The 24,669-nt window shown below is 47.4% G+C and overlaps 2 long non-coding RNA genes across 7 annotated transcripts in view; one reads left to right on the forward strand and one right to left on the reverse strand.

The window, feature by feature from the left end:
- LOC116653774 (uncharacterized) overlaps positions 1-7,573 on the reverse strand; it is a 31,155-nt gene extending 23,582 nt beyond the window's left edge. The window contains exon 1 of one of the 2 annotated variants that reach the window (XR_004308207.2): positions 7,403-7,573. This is a non-coding gene — a long non-coding RNA (uncharacterized LOC116653774). The remainder of the gene's footprint in view (positions 1-7,402) is intronic. The other variant, XR_014932704.1, reaches the window with a different exon arrangement.
- A 2,177-nt stretch (positions 7,574-9,750) lies between these two features.
- LOC146759020 (uncharacterized) overlaps positions 9,751-24,669 on the forward strand; it is a 41,780-nt gene continuing 26,861 nt past the window's right edge. The window contains exons 1-3 of one of the 5 annotated variants that reach the window (XR_014932705.1): positions 9,751-10,724; positions 12,988-13,102; positions 13,227-13,536. This is a non-coding gene — a long non-coding RNA (uncharacterized LOC146759020). Of the gene's footprint in view, positions 10,725-11,007; positions 11,280-11,309; positions 11,455-12,377; positions 12,641-12,987; positions 13,103-13,226; positions 13,537-24,669 lie in introns of those variants that run through there. The other 4 variants (XR_014932709.1, XR_014932708.1, XR_014932706.1 and 1 more) reach the window with 4 other exon arrangements.

The following is a 24,669-nucleotide window of genomic DNA, read 5'->3' on the forward strand; positions in this document are numbered from 1 at the left end:
ACACCCCTTCCAGCATGAATGCATTCTGCTTCCTCCCACCTGGAGCCAGCCTGATGTATTTGTCTTTGCCATGTGCACGGGTAGCACCACTTCATGCTGAAAATGCTCCTCAGCTGCTGGCCTGGGTGGGATTCTGGGGCTGCAGCAGGACTCTTCCCACAGGCAGGATGTGCCCAGGCTCAGAGCAACAAGAACACCATCTGCCCAGCCCTGGGGCTCTAAGTGATGCCAGGAGATGGGGTGGGTTAGCCTCAAGCAGGCTTGGATCTGGTGGTGACCGGAGCACCTCAGTCTGTCTTTGGGGTGTATTAACATCAACATTTAATAGCTTTGCTTCTACCCTTTTATGTTGTTTTTTTTTTTTTTCCTGGAGATTTCTGACCAGAGAGGAAACACTTAAAGTGCAACAAGGAGCAGAAGAAGAAACAAAGCAAATGCCACCAGGAAAGTATAAGGGCTCAACAAATTTAAACATCTTTGCTTTTCTGGATTGTCTAGCCATTTGAATACAAAACTGCATTGTTTTACACAAATTGCCCATCTTCACATTTTCATTCTCCTTTCCTTCTGCTCAGAGCCACACAATGCACTTCCCAGTCAGCTACTAAAATGTTCCTAAAAACTTGCAGAATTATTTGAAAAAGGGCATTCCTATTCCTTATGCATAAAACATGCATGCATATTCATATAAAACATTTAGAAAAATTTGTACCAGTTATAATTAGCATGTTTTGTGCATCTATTTTCTTTGCTATTAAATAACAAATTTGTGGTAACCATAGCAACTGGAACATCACATGGTGCTGGTGCTATTTTGGGGATAACATAAGTACCTTTCTTAAAGAAGCATTCACACCTCTAAGCTATGAATTTTAATAATTTTCATGATAAAATATCTGTTGGGTAGATTGTATTCATCCCTCACTATAATGCTGGTTTAATGCAGAATACGCTACCTTGTTTTACATTGCCTGTGACCACTTAGAAGCACTAATGGGTCCTCCTGCTCTGCAAAAAGGCAACAGGCTTTTAAGAAATGGAGAAGCTATGCAACATATTAAAGGAATTCACATTGAGAAGAAAAGTACAACCAAATGAAGGATTTCTGTTATTGTTTCTGGGAACAGAGTAACCACTGGTCCTGTAGCTCTTTATGTTTGGACAGAGGAAACCAGAAGACAAGAGATGCCTTCAGCCTGGGCCGATACAGCTCCTGCTGCAATGGGTGAAGGTGTAGCAGGAGGTATTTGGGAGAGGTCCCGAGGGACACCATGAGCTGAATGCCAAAGGCAGCTTCCTCCACCACAGACAGGTGTGCCTGAATGCAGAGCACCTGCTGTGCACAACCTCTCAGAGCCTCACCAGTGGAGATAGAGAGCAAGAGACTGAAACCAACAGCAACTATTGGAAGAGTTTAGGTGGGAATAAAATCAGCAGCCATACACTGACTCCTGCTAGGGGCCTTAGATGGAAAACTGTATGGCTTGCTGGAGCCCCGTTTTACAAATAGGAGCAAGTCACCCCAATAACCCCTGCCAGTGTCAGGATGAATTGAGGGGGAAAAAATGGGAAAATATGAAAGAAATTTCGTTCAGTGTTTGTAACTGGTAACACTTTTAATCATGAATATTAAGGTAGGATAAACCAAACAGGCACCCGTGAGAAATGAGTGCCATTGAAACATCCACCCACATTGACACAATTAACTCTTTTAACATGTGAGCATCTATTTGGATGAAGACACCCTAATATACCAGGATAGTGCTATCCACCTCCAGAGCAGGAGTACTGAGGATCATAGAATCAATCATAGAATCATCCAATCATCTTCCACCCTGGGCAGAACCTACACAGGTGCTGTGGGCTAATACAGTAATAAGGCTAGGAGGCTCCAAGCCACTCAGGCCAGCTGTACTTGGGAAGATGGGATCTGGAGCAGTGGAGTTTTACCATGATGTGGAAGTTAGACACTGGGGTTGATGGGAGGAGCTATGTGTCTGAGTTGTAATGAGAGTACAGCAAGTATGTGTGTGAGATGGGGTCTTGTGGGGGACAGATGTCTGGATAGCATGCCATAGAGTAGTTCTATGCATCTGTTTTCTATACTAAATAGTTCCAACAGGGGCTCTGTTTTGGGTGTGCACATCCTGCAGTGCTGTCCTGCTGGGTGCACAGCTGCAGTGAGAGATGAGATGCTATGGCTCAGGGCTTGTGCCTCCCTGCTTTGGGACCTTGTTGGACAGCTGCAGGCACTGTGCATTCCTGGGGTAGGTACAGAGAGTAAATGTTAATGAGAAATCATTTTGTAATCTCACTTAGACCGAACCTTGCAGATCTGAGCCATGCTGGGAATTAGCCTGGGTAAAGACTCAACAAGTAATCTTCTCCTTTCCTACCACTTTCTGCAGTTCAGCAATAGCACTCACAGCTTCTCTGTGGAAGTCCATTTTTACATGCTGCTAATTAGTTTTAAGCACAATGTGATAGGACATGTGAGAATAGTATGATACCACATTGAGGGAGGTTCAGACTGTAGGTCTGGGATAGTAGGAAGATGTCTGTATTGTGATGGTGTTCAGGAACAGGCTTCCTAGTGAGATGGTTGATGCCCCTAAGCCTGTCAGTGCTCAGGAAGCATTTGAATGATGCTCTCAGTAATACGCTATAACTTTTGGTTAGCCCCAAAATGGTCAGGCAAAAAAAGGAGTGGCAGTGTTGGGCTGCCCAGGTTGCTGTCTGGGTGGGAGCAGGAGAACCCTGGCAGGCAGCAAGGGGCAGAGGCATGCTGTGCTTCCCACAACTGTGTAGTCAGATGGGAACCTCTCTGCCTCTGTTATGTTTGGATGGGAGAAGAAGAGGAACAAGATTTGGGAGATGCTGGTAAGTGATAAAATACAAAGCAGTCCTTTTTCTTCTGTTGTAAATGAATCACTTTCTGCCATTCCCTTTGTTAAAGCTCTTAATCCAGCCTGTAAATAGAGACTTTCCCTTTGGAGTAAATGTTTAGATATAAGACTTAGAGCTAATCTGAAGTAATGGGATCAGAAAATAGAAGATGTATATCAAAGAGAATGCAGTATATGCTCACTCTAGCAAGAATGCTCCTGCAGCCCTCACACCCACAGCAGTGGGGCTGCCCGCCTTTGGGCACGCAGCATTCCTGTGACGTTTGTGACATACTTTGTACCTTCCTTGCTATGCTACCCAGACTCCTGTACTTGAAACTGTCAAAAAGGTGATAGATTCTCAACACCATACAGTACCCTTCTATAAGCACAGCCAGGGCAAGGCATTGTTCTTCCTGGCTCTGGAAATACTCCAACTTGTGTTCAATTTCCACAGGAAGAAATCCTGAAGCTTCATGTACTTGTGCTGATTCTAAAGAGCTCTCTGACCCGAGCAGTGGATTCTGAAATCCTGCATTGTTTTCTGCTTGCTGGAAATCCTCGCTACCTGAATGGGAGTCTGTATTAAGTAAGAAATTAAGGGAGAGCTGGAATTTCTATTGTGGTTCATATGGATTAACATAAAAATATACTGGGAATATATATATAGAAAACAAATGCATATATTTTTATTTTAAATCCATAAATAACTGAGCTGCTTTTACCATGCTTGGTAATTAAAACATTCTGATGTCATTTGATTATATTTTCCAGAGCAGCTTTTCATCAGATTCTCTTTTCAATGGGTGCTACTACTGACCTGAGATTTTTTGGAAGATATTTGAAGTGACACAAAGAGATAAACCTCAAACCAGTACAGTCTGGGTGAGTCTTTCCATATTGGTCCTAAGTTCTGTTTTCTTCCCTGGTATCTGTCCAAGCCAGAGATCACATTGTGAATATTTAAAATGGTTGTCAGTATTGATGTGTTTACTTCTGAATAGCAGAGAATTGAGAAGTTTGCTTTGAATTCATTCCTATCTTACCTCTTTATGTGCCAGTAAAGGTGACATTTTAATGTGACCACACAAATAAGTACAACTCTATTTTGTTCTCTGCTTTACACACTTGAACATCTCCTACTTCAAACATCAAGCCATAATATTTAAAACACTTGGAATAAGCACTTCCTTTGACTTCAGCATGAACATTACTGGAAGGTATGCCCTTCACAGCCCATTTCAACATGATACTGAAAGGCTTTCATTCCAGTTGCATTAAATCTCAACTAAGTTGCCTAATAAACTGTAATATTGGGAACTGCTTGGCATCGCCTCTGTTACCAAAGTTCAACAAAGAAGCAGCGGTGAGAGGTCAGCCCTGGGCCAGGGGCCTTCAGCATAACCTCTTCTCTGCCAGTGTGTATCTCCTGGCTCCTGGGGCAGTGTGGTGACCCAAGGCTCTGCAGCTGCCTCACTGCTTGTGAAATTGCCCTGGGAGAAGTCCGTGCTGGTCCTTCGAGTGTAAAGGAGGTGTTTTGATCATTGGTATTGCAACAGCATCAGTGCTTTTATAAGGATCTTTGGAGCTCCCTGTGAGAGAGGTGGCAGGTACGTCAAGAGATACATGCATTGCGTAGATGGATAGACAGAAGGCTGGGGTTCCTCCACAGGTTATTTAATTTTAAATCCTTTATGATTTACTAGTTTTCTTTAGACTAAATTATTTTATATACCACCCCCCAAGAAACAAACAAAAAAATCCCCCACTGAACACCTGTTTAAAGAGAAGGCAATGAAGAGCTGCTTCAGTTTTATCAAAGTATTTGTTGGTACAGAGCAGATAACTGTGTAACTGCATAATAAGGTGGAGAGAGGATGCTATTAAAGGATCAAATACATATACTAATTAGAAAGGACGTGTACATCCACATATAGAGAACCTGGCAGTGAGAAAATGACAGAGATCCAGCGCTACAGTGAATTATAAATGTCAAATTACAAGGATGCATGTAAAAAAAGCTTGTAACTCTTAGGAACTAGACTCTGTACTCATATGAAAGCTGTTGCCTTTATCATCTTCTTAAATCCCTCTAAGGTGTTCTGTCATTCACTGTCAAATTTTCTACGTAAGATAATAAGATGTATGTCACACAAGTGTCCAAAACTGATTCTCTGCCTCTGCCAGGACACACCAATACATATATATATTTATATTTTTCTAAGCGACAAGAATATTAAGCAGGATTCTGCTTAAGTATCTTCAGTCAATTACAGAAGGATTTTTCCCCTCATATGTGATAAAATCTTGTGCAAGATACACAAAATGTAAGTTAAAAGGGAACTAGCAACGTGTGTTCAGATTTGGCTGTGGACTCGGTAGGCTGTCAGAGAGCCATAGGATGCACAATAAAAATGGATGCTAACTAAATTTTGATGTGCAGGAGCATGTGTTTAATTTGCAAGATATTTTGTTTAATTAAAAGGTAAATACCATTTATAATTCTTCTCACAGACTGTTTGAGAGCAGCAACAACACCTACAGAGCTCTCAAGATGACTGAAGACCTTCTCTGATGCATCTGATCCGTGGGGTAGGTACATTTCAATGAGAACATTTCACTCTTTATTAAATGAGGCTTTGGGTTTTACATGAAGTTTGTTATTGCCTCCAAAAACTGATAGAGACCAACTGCAAGATGCAAGCATGCAAACTGTTCTGTCATGGCAGCGTGCTGAAAAATAGCCACAAGCAGCCCCGGTTGGTGTGTCCAGCAGCAGGTGGATCACACTCCTTCTGTTGGCTTGGCTTCACCCAACAAGAAGGGCTGGGAAGAGGCACAGGCTGTGACACCTTACTCCCCAGCACACCAGAGCTGGATCCTGCCCTGCTCTCAGAGAACCAGAGAACCTGTGTCTGGTGCTTTTGGGCTGTTGTTCATATTGTTTTGGTCTCAGCTGAGCTATTTCTAACAACGAAAAACATATTGGAGAGAGTTACAATTTGCTGTAATCATATTTTTCCAGTTTTTCTCTGTGATAATTACTCCCATAAATATCGTTGCTTTACCTCAGCTCAGCAGAGTGCTCCCTGTCTCTGTGCTCAGCCACAGCCTCCCAGGCCCTTGCTGTGGCGGAAGGATGATGGCAGTGTTTGTTATTGCTGTGACCAACCGAGGTGAGGGTCTGCCCATTTCTGGCCAAGTTTCTGTGCTATATTAGCTGATCAGAAATTGCCAACTGAGATGAAAACTAGTGAAGAAAATGTGTCAAATTGTGCAGATGTTTAAATAATGTATAATAATAATAATACAACTTTGACTTTGTCATCAGCCACGCAAAGACTTGAGAATCAGGAGTCGGTACAGCTTTGCAGTTAATGTGTCTGACTTTACTGCTGGCCACTGGCTGCAGCTTAATTAAAAAAATCTATAAGACTGGTGGCTATTTTTAACCATCAGCGTAAGAGCTTGGATGAATTTGCACTTCAGGGTGGCGGGCACAGGGAGAAGGAGGCACCCTGTCTGCCAGCGCTCAGGGCAGGCAGGTGTACTGGGGAAAAAGGTGAGGACAGGAGTATTACTGTCCCTCTTCTAAAATTAGGGAAACGCAGCAGAAGGTTTAGGGACTTGTCAAAGTTACTTCTGTTGCCCAAACCCAGATAGAGCTGGGTTTAAACCCAAACCTCCAGATCTCTGATGTCCCTTGTGGTTCCAAGGCCAACCTTCCTCTCTAGAAGATGATCTATAGATATATAAATGCACATTGATGTAAAGCCAAGTTACAAACCACAGGCCTTTCAGAACTCATGTCCCTGACAGATTGCAGGAGAGCTTGAAGTCAGGAGAATTGTGGTTTGTCTGACCTTATGCTAATCCTTCCCCCTGCTTGTGTCTCGGTCAAGCTGCAAAAGGATGGGATATAATGAACCCCTCTGAAACCCATATTTTCTGGGTGTTGGGCACGACCCAGTTTTCATAAGTTGCTAGGATATTGGGATAATCAGGGAAATGAAGATTCTATCTTATGAGACAAGACTAAAAAGCTTGATTTGAACAAAGGAAATGATGAGAAGGAATATTAGTACACTGTGAGGGGAGTAAATATCAGAACTAATTAAGTTCAAGGACAAAATTGGCATCTGAACAAATGGATATAAACGGGTCCCTTAATAAATGTAGGCTGGAAATCTTAAGAAGCCGAGTTATGAGATTCTGAAACATCCTTCCAAGGGGAATAGTAGGACCAGGACAGCAAGTGCTTTTTAAATGGATCCTGATCATTCTGTGAAGTGGGCATCATGCTTGGGCCAATGTTTCTAAGTAACATCCAGAACTTCAGCAAGATGGGACACCTTGGTGATGCTTTGGGAAAGAGAAATAGCCAGCCACAACGTGTACCAAATTATGTTACATAGGTTTTGTTTTTTAGGTCCCTCCATTGAGAGAACTCCTTCAGCTCCCCAATTCTCCCCCTAACCTAGCACCCGAGACCCCCGGAATTTCCAGGTAACCCTTACCTGCTCCCACATGACACCGTAGGGCTAAAGACAAAGCAGCTCGAGGCAGCGCTGCACCTGGAGCTGAGTGCTTGCGGTTCAGCCAGGCACCTGCGCTGCTTCCCATTTCCGCTGCTGGAGATCTGCCGGCCTCCCACCGCCGGGCCGGGTGGGGACGTAGGCGCGCGGCGGCGGCCCCGTTCAGCCGGACCCGGCCCGTCCCGGTGTGGCGGCGCACGGCCAGCAGGGGGCTCCGCCGCTCCGCGCCGTGCGGACCGGCTGGGGCCGCGGGGACCCTGTTCGGATCTGCTCCGGGAGCGTGGCCGGAGCGGCCCGACGGCCCCCGCCCCGAGGCGAGCGCAGATCCGCGAGGTCGGGCCGATAGCACCCGGAGAACTTGCACCCCGGCCGTGCCCATGGCTGAGCCGGGCCGGGAGGGGCGAGGCCGCCGTGACCCCGGGGCTGTGCAGGCAGGGCGAGGCGGCGGCGGCAGAGAGACAAAAGGCCGCCGCCTGTCAGGCTCTGCGGCAGCGAGGGGCCGCCCTATCCCCAGGCAGGTTGCGGTAGGGTCGGGGTCTGCCCACGGCGGCCCGAAAGGCAGCACGTCGGGTTCGGAGCCACAGTGGCGGCGCTGGGCGGATCGGCCGCTGTGCTGGCTGGAGGGGTGCAAAGCCCGTGTGAGCGGTGTTACCCCGGGTGGCAGGAGGAGTCTATGCAATCATAGAAATCATCTATGTTCACTTACTGGGGGAAGAAGAGGGAGCTGTGATTTTTTTTGTTTGTTTGTTTTGGATCTGAAGCTCCTGAATTCTAAGCAACAATAATTAGAGCGTTTAAACATTGTTTGTTTGTGGTTTCTTTTTGTTTTTCCTATGGTAGAGCATTTTGTGCTTTACTGTGTAAGGAATGGCAAACCGTTTTGGGTAGTAGCATTGCTGAAAGTTGCTGCTGTCTCCTTTGGGCAGGTGGGGGTCTGCTCTTGAGTGCCCCTTCACAGCCTTTGTCCCTGGCTTCCCTGGAGCTGGAGAGACAAACTCTGGAGCTGCATCTGGTGGGAAAGTTGCCTGCCTGGAGGTGGTAGGGTGGGGTCCTGGGTGCTGGCACCAGCTTGGCCCTGCTTTGTGCTTGGATCTTGCCTTGTTCCTAAGGTGAACCGGGGAAAGGGCAGGCCTTGACTGAGGAGCTTCCAATAGTCATAAGGGGAGAAGGAGAGCAAGAAAACAAGGTATCTTCAGAGTGGCACCTTGCCCTCTCTGTCTTCATCTCTCCCAGCCGAGGTTGGAATAGGGGCTTCAGGGCAGCCGAGCAGCGCTCTGTACGACCCCGTGCCCCCGTTGGAGAAGCACATCCAAGCCTCGAGGGGAAGAATTGATCCCAATATAAGTCGGATCTGTTCCTGGAAGGGGGCCTGCGGCGCGGGGCCCGGCAGCCCCTTCCAGCCGCACGCAGCTCAGCGAGGACTTGACCTGCAGAGGGCAATAGTTGGACGCGAATGCTGACAAAAGGCAGCAGAGCTCCAGGCTCGGCCCCGTGGCCGGGACCCAAGAATGCTGTGTAGGTAGGCAGCGGCGTTAATTAATGTATATTGAAACAAAAGAACGGGTAAATTGTTTGATTTGTCTTTAGGCTACGTTTTCAAGGCTAATCTAATTCATAACCATTAGATTTATTCTAAAGAGATTAACACAAACTTCCAGGAGAGGCACACGGATAACTCCAGAATAACCCTAAACACTAATTGTTTACTGTCATATTTACATCCGCTGTTTGGATTTGTATCATCGCCGTTACCTCCCTTCACTAATAGTCTGGGTGAGGTGCCAACGGACGAGAGCTTCTGCGACTTGAAGCGCTCGGCAGGACGCGGCCGAGCGGGACGCAGAAGCCCGGCGCCTCGTGCCCATTGTCTGCGCCGCGGGGCCGAGCCGCCGCCGTTCAGCACCGGGCGGGCGGACAGCGCCCGGTGAGGGGCTGGGGGCGGGGGCTGGGGCTGGGGGCGTCCCCCGGCAGCGCGTCCCCCCCCTATAGGGGAGCTGTAAGGGAGAGGAAAGGCGCACCCCGACGGGCGTACTTTGTCTCCCCGTCTGCATGTGCAGACACGACAGCCGTAGACGTCTGCGGCTCGTGTGCATATACTGCTTTAATAATTACATATACATCTCTATAACCTCATTATTCAGGAAAGACTAGAAAACGCGAGCAAATCGGAGTGTTGACAGCAGGGGTGATTGCAGGTCTGGATGCACACTCCGTCTCTTCCCAACTCGCCGCCCCCTTCTCTCCCCCCTTCCCCCTCCCCAACCCCCCCCAATCATATTTATCCGAGATTATGTCAAATTTCAGTGATCGGAAATGTCTTGCCCAAAAGCAATTCCCGCTGGAAAAAGTCAAAAGGGTTCCTGGCATTAAAAAGACCTTGCGTCATTCCTGATGAAATTAGCAGCGCCGCATGTTTAGGGACTGCTATGGATGCACTTTGGTCACAGTGAGGAGGCAGGGATTTGGGGTTTAAGCCCCCGTCTGTTCAGGAGCCGTCTGCTTTCACTGGCTGTGAACCCCGGGACCAGCACTTGAAAGCATCTCAGACCCGCAGTCCATTTTTTACTTGTCTTTAAGTGCATGCGATGGGAATTGCTAACCTCGGCTAAGGAAATTTCATTTCCCCCATCCTGCTAAACGGTTCTGGTCGACATATGTTTGTTATCAGAGAGAAGTGCTATGAACACAGAGCCATTTTCTTAGCAGCTCTTTGACTCTGCGTTACCATAGTCCCACACGGCATTGGTCCTTTCCCGTTGGGAAGTCATGAATAAGAGACTATGAGGCTTGCACGTCAGATCTTCCTCAATTAATCCACCATTAGCATGTTTGGGATCCTCTACTGGATGGTTAACAGCAGCTTTGGTAACTGTATGCTGTCCATACCCAATTATGCTCTGCTAAAAATGAACTCTGCAGAACAACCTTCCTGAGCTGTCAGTGTCTCCCGTTTTCCTATTTTAACGCTTGTGTGTAGTGGCAGGCGACAGATGGTGTAGATCAGATCGATTTGATTGCATTAGGCGATTTTTTTTCCCTACTCTCCCCCCCGACTCCTTTTCTGGAAGCCCACATTCAGCTGAGAGGCGACCGCGGGGGACACGGGAAGCGAGAGCAGCCGCCGAGGTGCGAATGCAGCGAGCCGCGGCCGTGGAGGAGCCGGGTCCTGCCCGGGTGGATCCGTGCTAATCCGGCGCCGGGAGGGAGCAGCTTCTGCCGCCCGGAGCCCGTCCCCAGCGCACGTCAGATGACTCCCCTGGTTTTACACACGGTTGGAGTTCTGCTCGAAACCTGGATTTAAAGGGTAAGCGCTTCACTAGAGGTGGATTTCTGGTGGTTACTCGGGTAGGTGGCGAATAGAGCAAGCTCCCGGCGATTTTAAAAAGAGCTGCTTTTAAGACAGGATTAATGTTTTCTTCCTCCCTTTATCCTTTCATTTCTTTCTTTCTTTTCTTTCTTTTTTTTTTTTTTTTTTTTTTCCTTCACTCTCCCCCCTACCCCTCCCCTTACCATGTCCCCTCCGCCCCCCCACCCCCCCCCCCCCCCCAACACACACACACAAAAAAAAAATCAGGACCATTTCTTGCATGGGGAGACATCGCGGGTCTCTGTTGACGGATGGGATCGATATTCCCCCCTCTGAAATTCTCTTTGCGTGGCAAACCCAAGCTCCACTCCTGCCAGCTTAATTGTTTAATTCCCCCGATCCGCTCCCCACCCTCCAATCCCCCGCTCCCCGGGCACGGTAGGGGCGGTGGCGGTGCCCCCCGGGGGCCCTTCTCTCAGTCTCCGGGCTCTGGCGGCGGGGAGCGGGGTGGCCACGCCGATAAACATGGCTATCGGGAGCCGCCGAACAAAGGTATTTAACGCGCTGCGCGCCGCCACGGGCACTGCCCGCATGCGGCGGGGCGAGGTGGGCAGAGCGCCGGGTGCCCCTCCGCGTGCTGAGCGTGCCCGGAGCGGGCGTGTCCGAGAGCCGGGGAGCGCTGGGTTGAGGAGCTGTCCGGGCGGCGGGTGCTGAAGGCCCGCGGGAGGTGGGTGCGGCGCTGGGCAGGGGGAGCGGGGAAGTTTGGGTGCCGTGTTCGCTGGGGGATGTTTACAGGACAGGGAAGGGCGGATTAGGATGGACAGAACTAGGGTAAGGCTGGGACTGTGCGGGGCTTCTTTTCCGCGAGGACCGCATTCCTTCTTTCTTTATTTCTTTCAAAAAAAAAAACAAAAAACCGTAAACTTTGGATTTCTGCCTAATTCTTGATGTATACGTGGAGCGCCTCCAGATTTCGGGGGATACCAGCCTAGGTGGATTATTGTAGAGAGCTTTTGCCGCGACTCGGTGTATTTTACTTTTTCAAACGGCTTTTGTTCAAGTTAGAGAAGACCCGCCGAATCGGTGTTTTAGTTCTACCGCTAGGAATGGGGCCACAGCCTTCAGTTGCACAGCGGGGAAAATTGCAGCGTTTGTTATTTACTTTCTAGGTGCCATTTCAAACGTAACTTCAAAGCCTGCTGTGTTAGAGAAATATAGGAAAGTGCGCCTAAAATGAGATTAAAATAGAGGAGAGAGAGAGATGGATTTTTGTTATTATGAATTTAAGGTATTTTGGCTATGAAAATATTCTTTTTTCTCTTTGTTTTTCTCTTTTCTTTCAAATTCACGCAAACAAATGCTGTCCTCTCGTAGCTTTTCGGAGGGACTATAGTGGTATTACGGCAAGGAAGCTAAGAGCTAGTGTTGAGGAAGGAACGTGGAGTACAAGGCAGCACCGGGTGGCAGTTCCATTCGGAACCCAAAGAACAGCCGGGCGGTCGCGGGGCGCTGCACGTTGAGAGCTGTGCGATGAGAGCTGTGCGCGGTGCCTGGGGGGCGCGGGTCCCCCCGTTAGCGCGGCTCTGAGAGCGCCCCGCCAGCTCCCGTCCCCCTCCCGTCACTCACGCCGAAGCCGTCCCTAGCGCAGGGAGCTGGGCTGAGATCAGACGGAGAAGTTCCTCACCGCCAGGCGAAGCGTGCCGTGACGTTGCAGAGATCCTTTCTATTTAGTTGGAGAACAATAAACGTTTATTATCGCCGCTGCAGATCACCAGACAAAGCTTCCCCTCCCGCCTCCCCCAAGTACGAGCGCTGCTGCTACGGGAGAGGCTCCGGGGGGCGGCAGAGCCGCGGGCGCGATTCGGACACAACTTCCCCCCGTTCGGGTTTCTCTCCCGGTTCGTCCTTCGCAGGTGGGCGCGGGGGCGGCCCCGCAAGGGGCTGCGCGGGCACAGCGGGGCCGGGCCCGGAGCGCTCTCGGAGCGGTGCTGGCGGCGGTGGGAGGCCCGGGGAGCAGCGTTTATGCCGAGCTCGGAGCCTCAGCTTTTTCTTTCTTTGATTTTTCTGTCTCTTCGCCGCTTTGCTTTCCGCCCTGCCTGTTCTCGGCAGCGCACCGAGAGCCAAGACTTGTAAAACGCGTTTCCAAACCCAGATGAAAAGTCTCTCAGGCGTGGCTGCTGCTTTATCGGAGCTCTTCCAAGCCCACCTATACAAACAGATTTGTAATATTTGTGTGCTTAACAGTGCGTCTCTTCTACAGGAATCTGTTGCCGTGTGTGACATCTCTTGCGAGCTCCCAAAGAGAACTGATGGAGCATACAGCTAGGGAATAGGATGTTGGAGAAGCTCAGGGGGAGACGCCAGGCAATCACCAGGTAAACTCAGCCTTACTTTGATTTATGTCCCCCGCCCTGCCTGCAAGCCTTCTCCCCCAGCGAGGCAGGGAGCAGATGGAGCTACGCGTGTGCTCACCACCCGTCCTCTCCTTTGCCTCCGCAGGATGGGGAGGAACGGTGCTCGTTGGATATGGGACGAGATCTCGAAGCCCTTGTGGATTCTCCTTCTTCTAGAGGGGAATTATAGTTGTGGATTTATTGTCCCGGTGCAGCACTTCCACCAGCGGCAGCAGCAACAGCAGCAGCTTTCTGACTCTCTTCGGTGACGGGTATTCTTGGGTGGATAATACGGATTACGTTGTTATTGCTTAAGAATACGCGTAGTCGAGGAGAGTACCGGCGGCGGGCAGGCAGGCAGGCAGCGCGACCGCCCCCAGCCCTCCAGCTGGCTCCTACAGCCTCTAGTTGCCAAGGTAGCACCTTTTCCATCTTTTCCTTCGCTTCGCAGTGTGTCGCTCTGTCTGTGTCTCTACCCGGGCGGGGGTGGCTCGGCCGGCCCGTCCCCGCGTAAGGGCTGCCCTCTGGGTGTGCGTATGTGTGGAGCGGCCAAGGGGTTAGGGCAAGGTGCGGGGCTGGGGCCACGGGAGGGGTCTGCGGGGCTGAGGCCGTTTCTCCCCCTCCCGGACTCTCTCGGCCCACAGCCCACGGCCTTTTGCCCCTTTCCGCCGGGGGGGAGCGGGGAGGGAATGGGGGGTTAGAGCCCTCCGGCCCCGCCTGCAGCGGGGTCCCACCCCCGGGATGCGGGGTGCCCGAGGGGCAGCGGCTCCGCCCGCAGCCGGCGGTGCCAGGGACCGGCATGCTGCCCCTTCCCCTACCGGGCTCCGAGTGGCGGCCCAGTACTTGCAGCGGCCGGGCAGTCTGGGAGCCGGCAAGAAGTGGAATGATGAAGCGGGGGCACCCCGCACCCTGCCCCTGTGCCTCAGCTGCAGAGGGCACCATCTGCCTGGCAAGGACGCTTTGGGGCAGCCAGTTGTGGCTGATCTCTTCCACGGGGTGAGAGCACCCTTGCTCCACGGTGACGGTCTTGTGAGGGCAGAATTTGTCTGCTCACTTATGAACCCCTGAGGCCCTGGGTTAGAACACATGGCCACATTCAGGGCTGAGGGCTTGGTTCCCCACTGGTGTTCAGGCCGTGGCTTCTTGGTCCCCACTGAAGAGCTCAGGTCTCCCCAGAGGTACTTGCAGGTGAGAGACATGGCCAAGACGTGGTTTGTTCCCATTGCCATCCCAGCCATGCTTCAGTTATTGAATGCAGGATGGATATTTCCATCCCTCTTGCCAATCTGAGTAGCAGGGCATGGGATCTGGTTAAAAGCCCAGCCAGCCTTTCAGATTCTTTGCTTAGGAAAACCCAAGCATACCATTTTCCCCCAGTCCTGTACCCTCAAGTCTGCTAAATACAGAGTAAGAGTGATGGCTCCTGCTTTTCAGGCAGAGACTGCTTTGCACACCTTGTGATCCCAGGTCTCGTTTCCACATAATGGCAAGTGGGAAACCAGATTCCAGGCTTAAATGAATTAGATCAGAAGCCATTTTAAGGCAGGACTGAGGTCACTGTGATGAGCTAGCCTTTCTGAATGGCTTCTTCCCTAGGCTCAGTGTAGAAGAGGGGAGAATGATTTTTAATGTGGGCAAACTGGATGTGGAGGGATTGCTCTGAGTGTAAGGCGGCAGCATGGAGAATGTCTTCTTCTGTCTCTTGCTTAGCAATTGAAAGGCCATCTATATTCTGCTTTTAATTATTTCAAGCAACTGCCAAAGGATTCTTACTCTGCTGCCTTTAGTAGCGACTGGAGCTCTCATTGTTACGCAGACGTGGATCTGTTATTCTTTAGACACATCTTTGATGCTAGCACTCTGATCCTTGTGTTTCTCTAATACTACTTGAAAGCAGATTTTTTTCTTGTAGTTTAGTATGTTCAACAGCCTCAGAAATAATGTTAAATTATGCTTTAAAGACATGATCAGCTGCTAAATCATAGTCAGTTCAGCGCCGCAGCACATCCACATTCACAAGTGCTGCAAGAACAGCGTTGGAAACACTATTTTAAACATCCAGGTTTGTATTACAAACCTTCCTCTGATCTGAGCTTTTGGTTGACATTTTCCCTTGAGTCATGACTTAGAGTATTATCAGGAGTTCCCATTTCATCACATAAAAGCTGTGGTTTTGTTAGCTCTGTGCTCAGTTGAGTATCTTTTGCGGCGCAGATTGGACAATTCCCCATAAACACAAGCTTAGCGAAATGTTTCTTTATGCCTAGTTTTCCTGTCATTGCTTTCCATTTAGCACGATTAGATATTTTTGCTGAATAATGCCTTAATGACAAAGCTGATGCATTTTTAATGCATGCACACTTTGTCATAGTCAAAATTAACATTTTGATTATTGTAGATTTCTGTAAAATCTTTTAGTGGATTGTCGTGTCATGGGTTTGAAGGAGGGTAGCTGTAAGGTCTGATTGGAGAAATACTGGATATGTTCACGATAATAATTGTAAAATATTGTTTAAATGCTCAACAACATGCAGGCACTTAGAGTGATGTTTCCCAGCGTCTCAATCTCAGAATTGCTCTCCACAGGTTTGTTAGCAATCCTGGGTTTGCCATGTAGGGCTACCAAGGAGCAGGAGCACTGGCTTCTGAATGCCATGCACCTGGAAGGTGGCTGCCTGTACTGTGGGCCTGAGCCCTTGGATGATTGGAGCTTCTTGTGGCTGTTTGGTCTGGGGACAGGTTGCTCACATTAAATCCAAAGTATCTGGGGTCAGATCCTACCATTCAATGCCACAGCAAAGCCTCAGTCAATTTCGCTATGGGAAAGATTAGTCTCCTGGTGAAAGGGATGTTTACAACCCTACACTCCTTATTTTTTTTAATTTTAGGAATTCAAAATCCCATGTGCTAAAAAATGAGTCTAAAGGCCCCCTGCCTCTAGTAGTCTAATGATATTTTATTAACAGCAAAATATATACTGGAAATCTGTAGAGCAACATAACAACAAAAATAGCTCTATAAATAAGGGTGTTTAATTGTACCAGTACGTGAGTTTTCTGAGATGACATTTTAGAATGAGGTTTGTGGCTGCACTGTGTGCTAACAGCTATTTTGGTGAGTGCATAGTTAATTAATTTAGAATACTAAATACCTGTTCTAAAATTGTTTTTGTAATCTGCATCCTGGTAGAAAATTAAATAAAGTGCCAGCCCCAAAATTATTACTTGAACTTAGCCTATTTGTAAAGGCCACGGTCCTCTGAAGCTGTGCATCTCTGGGTCTCTTTGTGTGCTGTAGCAGCTCCGCAGGCTGCTCACTTTGGTAAGTCTCCACTGTGCCAGGCCCCTCAGCAGCAACAAGGTGGGGAGTGGGGCAGCAGCCCTGCAGCCCCTGTACTGTGCTGTCTCTGGGTGGCTTTACCTACTTGGGGTGGTCCCCATGGCCATTGCCCCAAGCAGAGAGGGACAAAGGGCCTTGGGTGCAGGTCCCTGTGCAGGCGAGAGGTGATCTTACTGGGTCTGTGTGTAGCAGGAAGCACTGCTCCTTGTAGCCAGACCCCAAATTGCATGGTGAGGGCTTCCATTTGATTTCAGGTGCTCTTCCCACAAATACATAAGCCTTGCAACCCTTATCTATCTCTCTTTCTGAGAGGAACATACATACACATGCATGCACTTCTGAAGGTAGGCAGCACGTAGCACCCAGAGGCCCCCTCTTACAGAATCTGAGAGGTAAACCCCGACCCACCTCAGCAAGGGCTGTGTAGGTTCCATGTGCCTTTATGGTTGGTGCAAGGATTTCTCCTGCTGCCTTCAAAGTGCCCTAAAAGAATTGCATGCACTACTGCATGCAGACGCATGTGGTTCTGCAGGTGCCTTTCATTGGTATGAGGTCTGTTCTTCCCACTTTCAAGACTTACGCCTGACTTCGAAGGGCATATAAGATTTTCTCCCATTGCAGGTCTCTGCCTTTTGTGTCAGGTTAGATGATTCCTAGTGATAGTGGAGAAACAGATGAAAAATAATTCCTGTATATACACACAGACATACACATATTTTGCAGCTATAAGAAGCAGCATCCTGTCCTTTTTCACTCTCTTGACTCTTTATTTTTTTAATATCATACTAGAAGTAATCTGTGCAACTAAAGCTTTATGCTTTTTTAAATAAATAGTGCCTTCACATACACAGAAGGCTTTTTCTTTTCTTCCTTCACAAAACAAACAAACACTTTTTTTGGGGGAGGGAAGGAGCTTTTATGGCACCTCAACGTTTCTTGTTGTAAAGGTAAAATATATCATATAATATATTTAAACATATTTTTTACCAGAGTAGCTTCTGTCTCCCCAAACCTTTAACTATGGAAGCATTTCTGGGACATCCCTTGATGCTTGTGCACTTTTTATTGCTATTATTTCATAACCAAATTGCACAAAAAAATCAAAGGACCTAATTATCATGTACCTGCAGTTCACAGAGCTATTTATAAATGTTGGCACAATAATAACAATGACTCAAAAGGAATTTAAATGACAGACCAAAAATAAGACCTCTGAAAGTTAAAACCCAAGGTAAAGCTCAAGAGATGATGGAAAGAGACTGGCATAGAAAGACAGAGATGTTTCAAGGGAAGGCAAGGGCCTGGAGGTGACGGGTGGAAGTGGCTACAGAGCCTGTGGGTAGCCCACGGGTGATGCACTGCAGTGGGTGTGGGGTGGTGTTGTGGCATAGGGTGGGTGAACGTGCTCCAGCAGTGGGAACCATGGCTGCAGAATTATGTAAGTGTTGTAGTATGAAGAAAATGTATCTAGTTAAAAACAGCCAGAGGAAAATTAGGTTAAATGTCCCAGAACCTAGAAAGGTTGATTGGTGGTGGGAAAAATAAGAGCCCTGATTGTACAGCTGAAAGGAGCCATGTGTCTGTGTGTGTCTATATATACGCACATATATACAAATACCTCGCTGAAGTTACATAATCATGCTTGTACAGATAAATGTACATGCTGCTACTGAAATATTTCTACAGATTCTCTCTGCAGAAGTCTGCAGGAATTTTGCCATTGATTTATATGGTGTCGGACTGCTACTGGTCTGTAAGAAAGCCACCAGGCAGCTTGGTGTGTGCAATCAAACTGAGGGGCTGTGCAGGGATACTGTGTAGCATGGTTAGAGAGAAACAGCCCCTGTCAGGGAACCTGAAACTGCTGTGGCACTGGAGACAATAGAAAGTAACAGCACAGTTAGCAGTCAGGAACCGCCTTGGTTGGGAGATGGAAAATGAGCTTGGTCAAGGCGTAGCAGGTGGAGAGCCAGGGCCAGAGACTTTGTGGCTTCTGCAACATTGTTCTATGGGGTTGCTGTGGGTCTGATAATTCTCCAGTACTTGCTACTGTTAGGAAGAAAGAGGAAGGCCCAGAAGGTGTACGTAAACTTCCCAGGTTACTCTCGTAGAGTATTTCAGAGACTCTGGTCAGACTTAACCTTTTATCTACTTTCTCACTAAGTGTCACTACAATACTTCTCTGTATCAGTTCATCTGAATTTTATATAATGTACACCCATTTCACTTTATTATATGTTAGGCATGAAATTTTGGAACAATACAGCTGAATTATCTTTAATAATAAAAACTGCTGATTCATAACCTTGTTTGGAATATTAGCAGTTCTTTTGCAAAGACAGGGCAATATCACTAACTTTAATAATGTTCGCAGGGCCAACCTATCTTTTACATCGCTCAAAATCAATGACAGAGCGAATTATGTGGGACTGATCTTCTCTAATTGGAGGTTGAGGGACATTCTGAACTAGAACTATGCAGCACCTAACTGTGCAGCCTGTTACCAAAAATAAATGTCACTGCATCTTACAGAGGCATTTACATAGATAAAGTAGATTTCACGTAACTTCTCTTAGTTTATCTGATAGTAATACCTTTGTAAGTATTCACGCTCTCCTAACAAGTTGATAGAAAATTCAAAGATGCACCACCATCGTTACTGCATTCCATAGGATTTGTTTCATTTTTTAATTAGGTGTGAAATAGAGTGGGAAGGCTTCCTGTGCAGATGCATCAGTTCAACTGGGAGCTAAACTTTCAACAATTACTCTCTAAGAGAGTATTTATCTCGTTCTTCCAATGGTTATTTTTCCAAATGTCCTGAGCTGTAGAGAAGAGCAGTGGAAACTTTCTCAACCTTCAGTTTAGGAAGGGCTGATTTTTCCATTTTTACAAAAGAGCTGTGCTTTCCTGTGTGTTTCTCATGGATCTGAGTTACATGCGGGATAGTAAAATGATTATATTCGAGGTTCCAGTATAATCTTTTTTTTTTGTTGTTGTTGTCTGTGTATGTCACGCTGCCCTTTTTTGTGCTATGACATTATGATGCTCTTGTACTTGTGGTGACAAAAATGCATCTGTTTTCAGCCATTCATGGAGTCCCCAGTGAAATAGGACCTGTGAGTCCTGCTCTCAGAAGCCACAGACAAAGCCACTTTCCCTTTCCTCTCCATGTTCAGGTGCTCATCTTTTGTGTGGATGTAAATACATTCTTTCTAGTGCAGGATGTAGGGCTGGTGCAGACCCTTCATTAGGGCTGAAAATAGCGATGTTTAATTTTCATTTGTGGGAGCTGCAGTGAGTCAGTGCTGTTTGCTCAGCTCCAGCTCCCTGTTACAAAGGGAGGAAAACTTCAGCAATGGGAAGAAGCGTGAATGGGGTGATGCAAAATCTGAGTAATGAGAGACAAACAAATCCCTGCACAAAATGCCTAGCAGGAATTTTTACATTTTGTCTCTTAGCAAGGGCTGTTATATTTGGAGTATTCCACACTCACTGAATGTAAAGCTGAAACATGTGCTCTGTAGAGTGACTGGGAATAATAGCCCTGCTTTCTCTAATAAAATCTCTCTTCTGTGATTAGCTCTGGAGCTAGCAGTAAGGTCGGTATTTCATTTCATAGAAGTCAGCTCATGCTGACAAGGGTTTGGCCTTCTTAGTGATGGGCCGTTTGCTGCTCAGAAGTGTGAGGTACAGCTTTCCGAAATATCGATAACTTGCCTTTGCTAGAGCTTGCCATCAAATTGAACTCACAATATTGATGTGCTGCAGCCACAGGATGGGAGAAAGCTTGGGCCTGGCGCCATCCTCCGAGCTTTGCTTTTCCAGCTCTGCCATTAGTGTAAATCAGTGGCTTATAATGAAGTCAAATGAGATTTGTGCCCAGACTGCAGCTTGGTCTTGGGATATGAAAAAGAATAAAAAAATTAGGCTGAAAATGTTAATATTCTGCTTTAGCTTGGTTTCAGTTTGTTGTATGTAAATGTGCTTATGTGCACATGCACACATGTACAGAGCTGCATTTTATTCCTGTGGACATTTCCCATGGCCTCTTGGATACAGTGGTGCCTGGCAGTTAACGAGGACCTAAGAGTGCGAAATCTCCTTCCTGGTGAGCTTTGATTGACATGTGCAGAGATTTCAGATAAAGGCTCTGGGATCCTGCTTCTCAGCCATAAAAGGAAAGCAGGCGAGCCTCATCCCCAGCTCAACTGTCTGCACAATGTACATCAATAACAAGATGGCATCTATTTATATATTGCTTGCAGGAAATAACTGGGTTTGCACACGGCTCGGGGAGGCACCGCAGCTCCACCAGCTTCCAAGGGGTTCTTGCTGGCACCCAGGTTTATGGCTTGGGCACGTGGGAGAAGAAACATGGCTGGGGCTTGCTGTGCTATGAGAACAGGCATGGGGAGAGTGGCCAGGGCCCAGCAGCATCCCTCTGCTGACTGCTGGCTCAGCCTCTCCCACAGAGGGGAAGTCCTGCCATGTTGTATGAGGAAAGGGAGAGTTCAAGAGAAAAAGGGGTAAGATGCAGACAGCTTAATGCCTGCTGTTGCCTTTTGGCTGTGTTGTTGTGGAAGGTTTTCAACAATTGTGCTTTCTCTCCCAGAAAAATGGATCAGTGACTAATTCCCTTCCCACATCAGGCTGCTATGGCACAGGGCAGAGGTATGGGGCTGAGCTGGTATATTAACACAGGCCCTTGGGTCAGGGGCCAACTGTCCCCAAGCTTAGCAGCGGTAAATGCACTCAAAAACCCCCACTGAAGCTCAACCTAAGCACAGATTTTACTGTGTCCTTTCTCACTCCTCTCCTTGCTGGCTCTTGTGTTCTTTGCCCATATGCTCTGAAGCTATTTTGCTTTCAGTTTTATGTCTGCTTTATGTAAATTAGAAGAATGAAGCTCCTCTGCTTGCTGCATTATAAATGGGGCTGAGGCTGGCAGGCTCCCTCCAGAGATCTGCAGGTTGCACAGGGTGCAGGCGCTTGGGCCAGGGGCTGCCTGGGGAATGGCAGTGGTGTGGGGAAGGGGCAGCCCCAGCCCCATGGATCCCACATACACAGCTTGCAGGCCAAAGCAACCCTGTGCTGCAGGAGCCCCTTAGTCCCTCCGGGGCCATTCTAAGATGCATAGGCTTGCTCCGTGAATTCACTTCAGTCTGTACAAACTGACTGCTGTCAGGTGCTTGTTTCCAATTCCCTCCTGCAGGACCAGGCTAAATTCAGGCTCTCTCTGGGAGCAATGATATGTTTTCTTCCATTCCTTCCTGCTGTAAGTCAAAAACAGTGTTGGTTTTAATACGCTACTTTTTGGCTTACTGCCTTCTTTGTCTCTGCTTTCACAGTCCCACAGATTTTCACACCACCAGATTTTGTCCTGGAGTGCCTGTTCCCCAGCAGCTTTGTGCTGTCCCACTCACAGGATGATGATGCAGGGCTCTGGCAGTGGCCACAGCCTGAGGAATGCCAGAGGCACAGCAAGTGGCTTGGGGGAGGCTTAGGGCTACGTGACAGTGTGGAAAACATTCTGTGGGACAGAAAAAGAGTCTGACCATGGCATGTTTGGGAAGGTTTGGGTCACAGACAAAGTGGTGGCAGGCTCTGAGGTACCACTCTCCCACCCGTGTTGCTCTGAGGCTGTCATGGAGTGTGAGGCTCTTAGCTGATTCCATAAATCCGTGCTTTGTTAAAGTGGATCCTAATTGAGTTGGTGGCACTTAAGCAGGGAAATGGCTTCAGGAGTTCTAGCTTAGAACCTGCAGGGCATAGATGGTATCATCCCTGCTGGGGCTTTGCCCTGCACTTGTTTGAGCTCAGGCTCTCTTTCACCGAGTTCATGGAATATGTGACTTTTTTTTCCAAAGACATTCATTAAAACAGATAAATTACCTAAGGTTTGAATACTCCGATTCAAAGACACACTACAAGAATTAAGTTTATTTTGTCTGGTCAAATGTTTGCTGAAAAGTGATAAAAAATGTCTCTCTCTTTCTAGAGCTGCTTATTTGATTTGAAAGGGAAGGTATAACCTTTCATTTCCTGCTGTGATTTTCATTAAACCTCTGCCGATTTTATTTGTCAGACCACATACAAATTTACTACCACTTGTGTTTCCATATAAAGTACGTATAGGATCGGTAAGCGCTCTGTAAGTCAACCACTAACTATTTCTTGAAATTCATTTTAATCAAAAAAATTACTAATTAAAGCTACTTCTCAATACCCCAAAATTAAGTTAACAGTAATTAATGTAGCCAGCCTGGAACCTCAGGAAGCTCCTGCCAGCAAGTGTCTTTTGGTGCACACAAGAGGATGCAGTTTGATTGTTGGCACCAACAAACAGGTTGGGAATTGTAAACACGGTAATTAGCAGTAAGTTTCTGGATCTCAACTTGCCAGACTGGCGGTCTGATTCTTGGAGTAGCTGCCGCATGGGAGGAGGGAAAAACAAAGTAAGGGAATTAGAGCAACCTTGCATTGCTCCACCAACATATGCCTCTGGACCAGTGTTTTTCTTGGCAAAGATTTCCGACAAGCAGTTTAAAAGCTGTGTTGCAGCCCTTCTGCAAACTGTGAACCTCACTGCAGGCATCAACCAAGCAACTGTCCCTGGCTCTTCTGCTGAAACTCCAAATGTTTCTCATGGAAAGAGACTGTCTAGTCTAAGGTTTCCCTGTTCCATCTCCATGGTGGGGTGCAGTGTTGATAAGGTTATCAACAATAATGGGATTTAAAGTTAAAATCCAGCTTTTGCACTAATCCCAAAGTATTCTATTGTTGAGTGATCAAAGATTAAGGTTATAGGAACCTTATTAACCCTTGGTGTAGTGTAAGTTAAAAGGAAATGTCAGACCTAATTCCACCATGAAGTTAAATCTTCACTTCCCTAAATGATGACTTAAACACAGCTTATTCTGGACAACATGTGCTATGAAAACAATGAGCTCACATGAGTTTAAGAAATTCCATCTGAGAGACAGGGAGAAAGGGACAATTATTCACAGGGTTAATTTTGTTTAAAATTAAAAATAATGTTAATCCAACCAGCATGTGTTCAGGAGCTTTGCAGCTAGAGCCAGCAGAACATGTCAAGTACAAAGTAGGGATCTAGCTGGAGCAAACCTCTGTGGTGCAATGAATACAGCTCTGTAATCTGCAGCAGTTCACACCTGGCCCTGGGCAGAGCAATTTGTAGTGTACTGGGCAGCAACTGTGATGGCCTCTTTGTCCTTGTCCCCTTCTCTTGCTTGCTGGGTGCTTTGTGGCCTCAGTTATTTCTGCTCAGTATCATCAGCTGGGTACCCCAACACAAGAATTTGAACATTTCTGCAGAGGTGCTTTGAGTACAAGGGATGAGGTGATGAAAACCAGAATATGTCAGAAATAAAATGAATGCTAATCCTTCTCACAAAATAGAGCCAGGTGCTGGTGTAACAGGCAAAGGTTTTCTTGGCTAAGCTGATCAAGGAAGTGCCCCCTCACCTGCTGAGCCTATAAGTAGGGATGAGAGGCTACTCCTCCTTGTTCAGAGGGGAAGATGCTGACTGGCTGATCAAGCTCTGCTTAGATGTTGATGGGAAGCTCTCCAGGTAAATGTGTGTTTCCTTGTGGGGAGCAGAGAAGGGAAGTATGCCCTCTTTTATTTATTTATTTTTTTGACTGGGAGGGGAAAATACAATAGTGATAAAATGGGATGACTCAGATTTGCTCTTCTCTTTTTTCAACAGTACTTTGTCAAAGTGTTATAAAAATTAAATAACTCTAAAACTCACTTTGAGTCTCTAGCAGAAGGATAATTAAAAATTAAGGTGTTACCTATAGTAGGTGAGCTCTCTAGAGGGTAGGAGCCATTGTGAGAGAAGAGATAGCTTTGGCAAATTCATGCATGCTTTGTGGCATTTTCACCCCTGCGACAGTGCCAGGCCTGCAGAGTGCTGAGGAAGAGGGGTAGGCAGCATCTGCTTTCCCCAGTCCTCAGCAACTCCAGCAGTGTTGGGTTGTGGAACTCAGTCTTGGCTTATTCCCTTTCTCGCTGAATCATATTCTTTGTGTGGGTTGTCACGGCTCTGGTTGACATCAGCTCAGGTGTGCCTGTGGGGTCCTGAGATGCCTCCTTCTCCACTGCTGCCCCAGGTCTCACATGCAAGTTGAGTGGCTGGGGCTATTCTGGTTTTTCTGCAGCTCTGCTGTGGTATGGGAATTGA

This window comes from Coturnix japonica, chromosome 11, assembly GCF_054131305.1.
Source record: "Coturnix japonica strain WE chromosome 11, WE-NBRP24, whole genome shotgun sequence".
Taxonomy (NCBI): domain Eukaryota; kingdom Metazoa; phylum Chordata; class Aves; order Galliformes; family Phasianidae; genus Coturnix; species Coturnix japonica.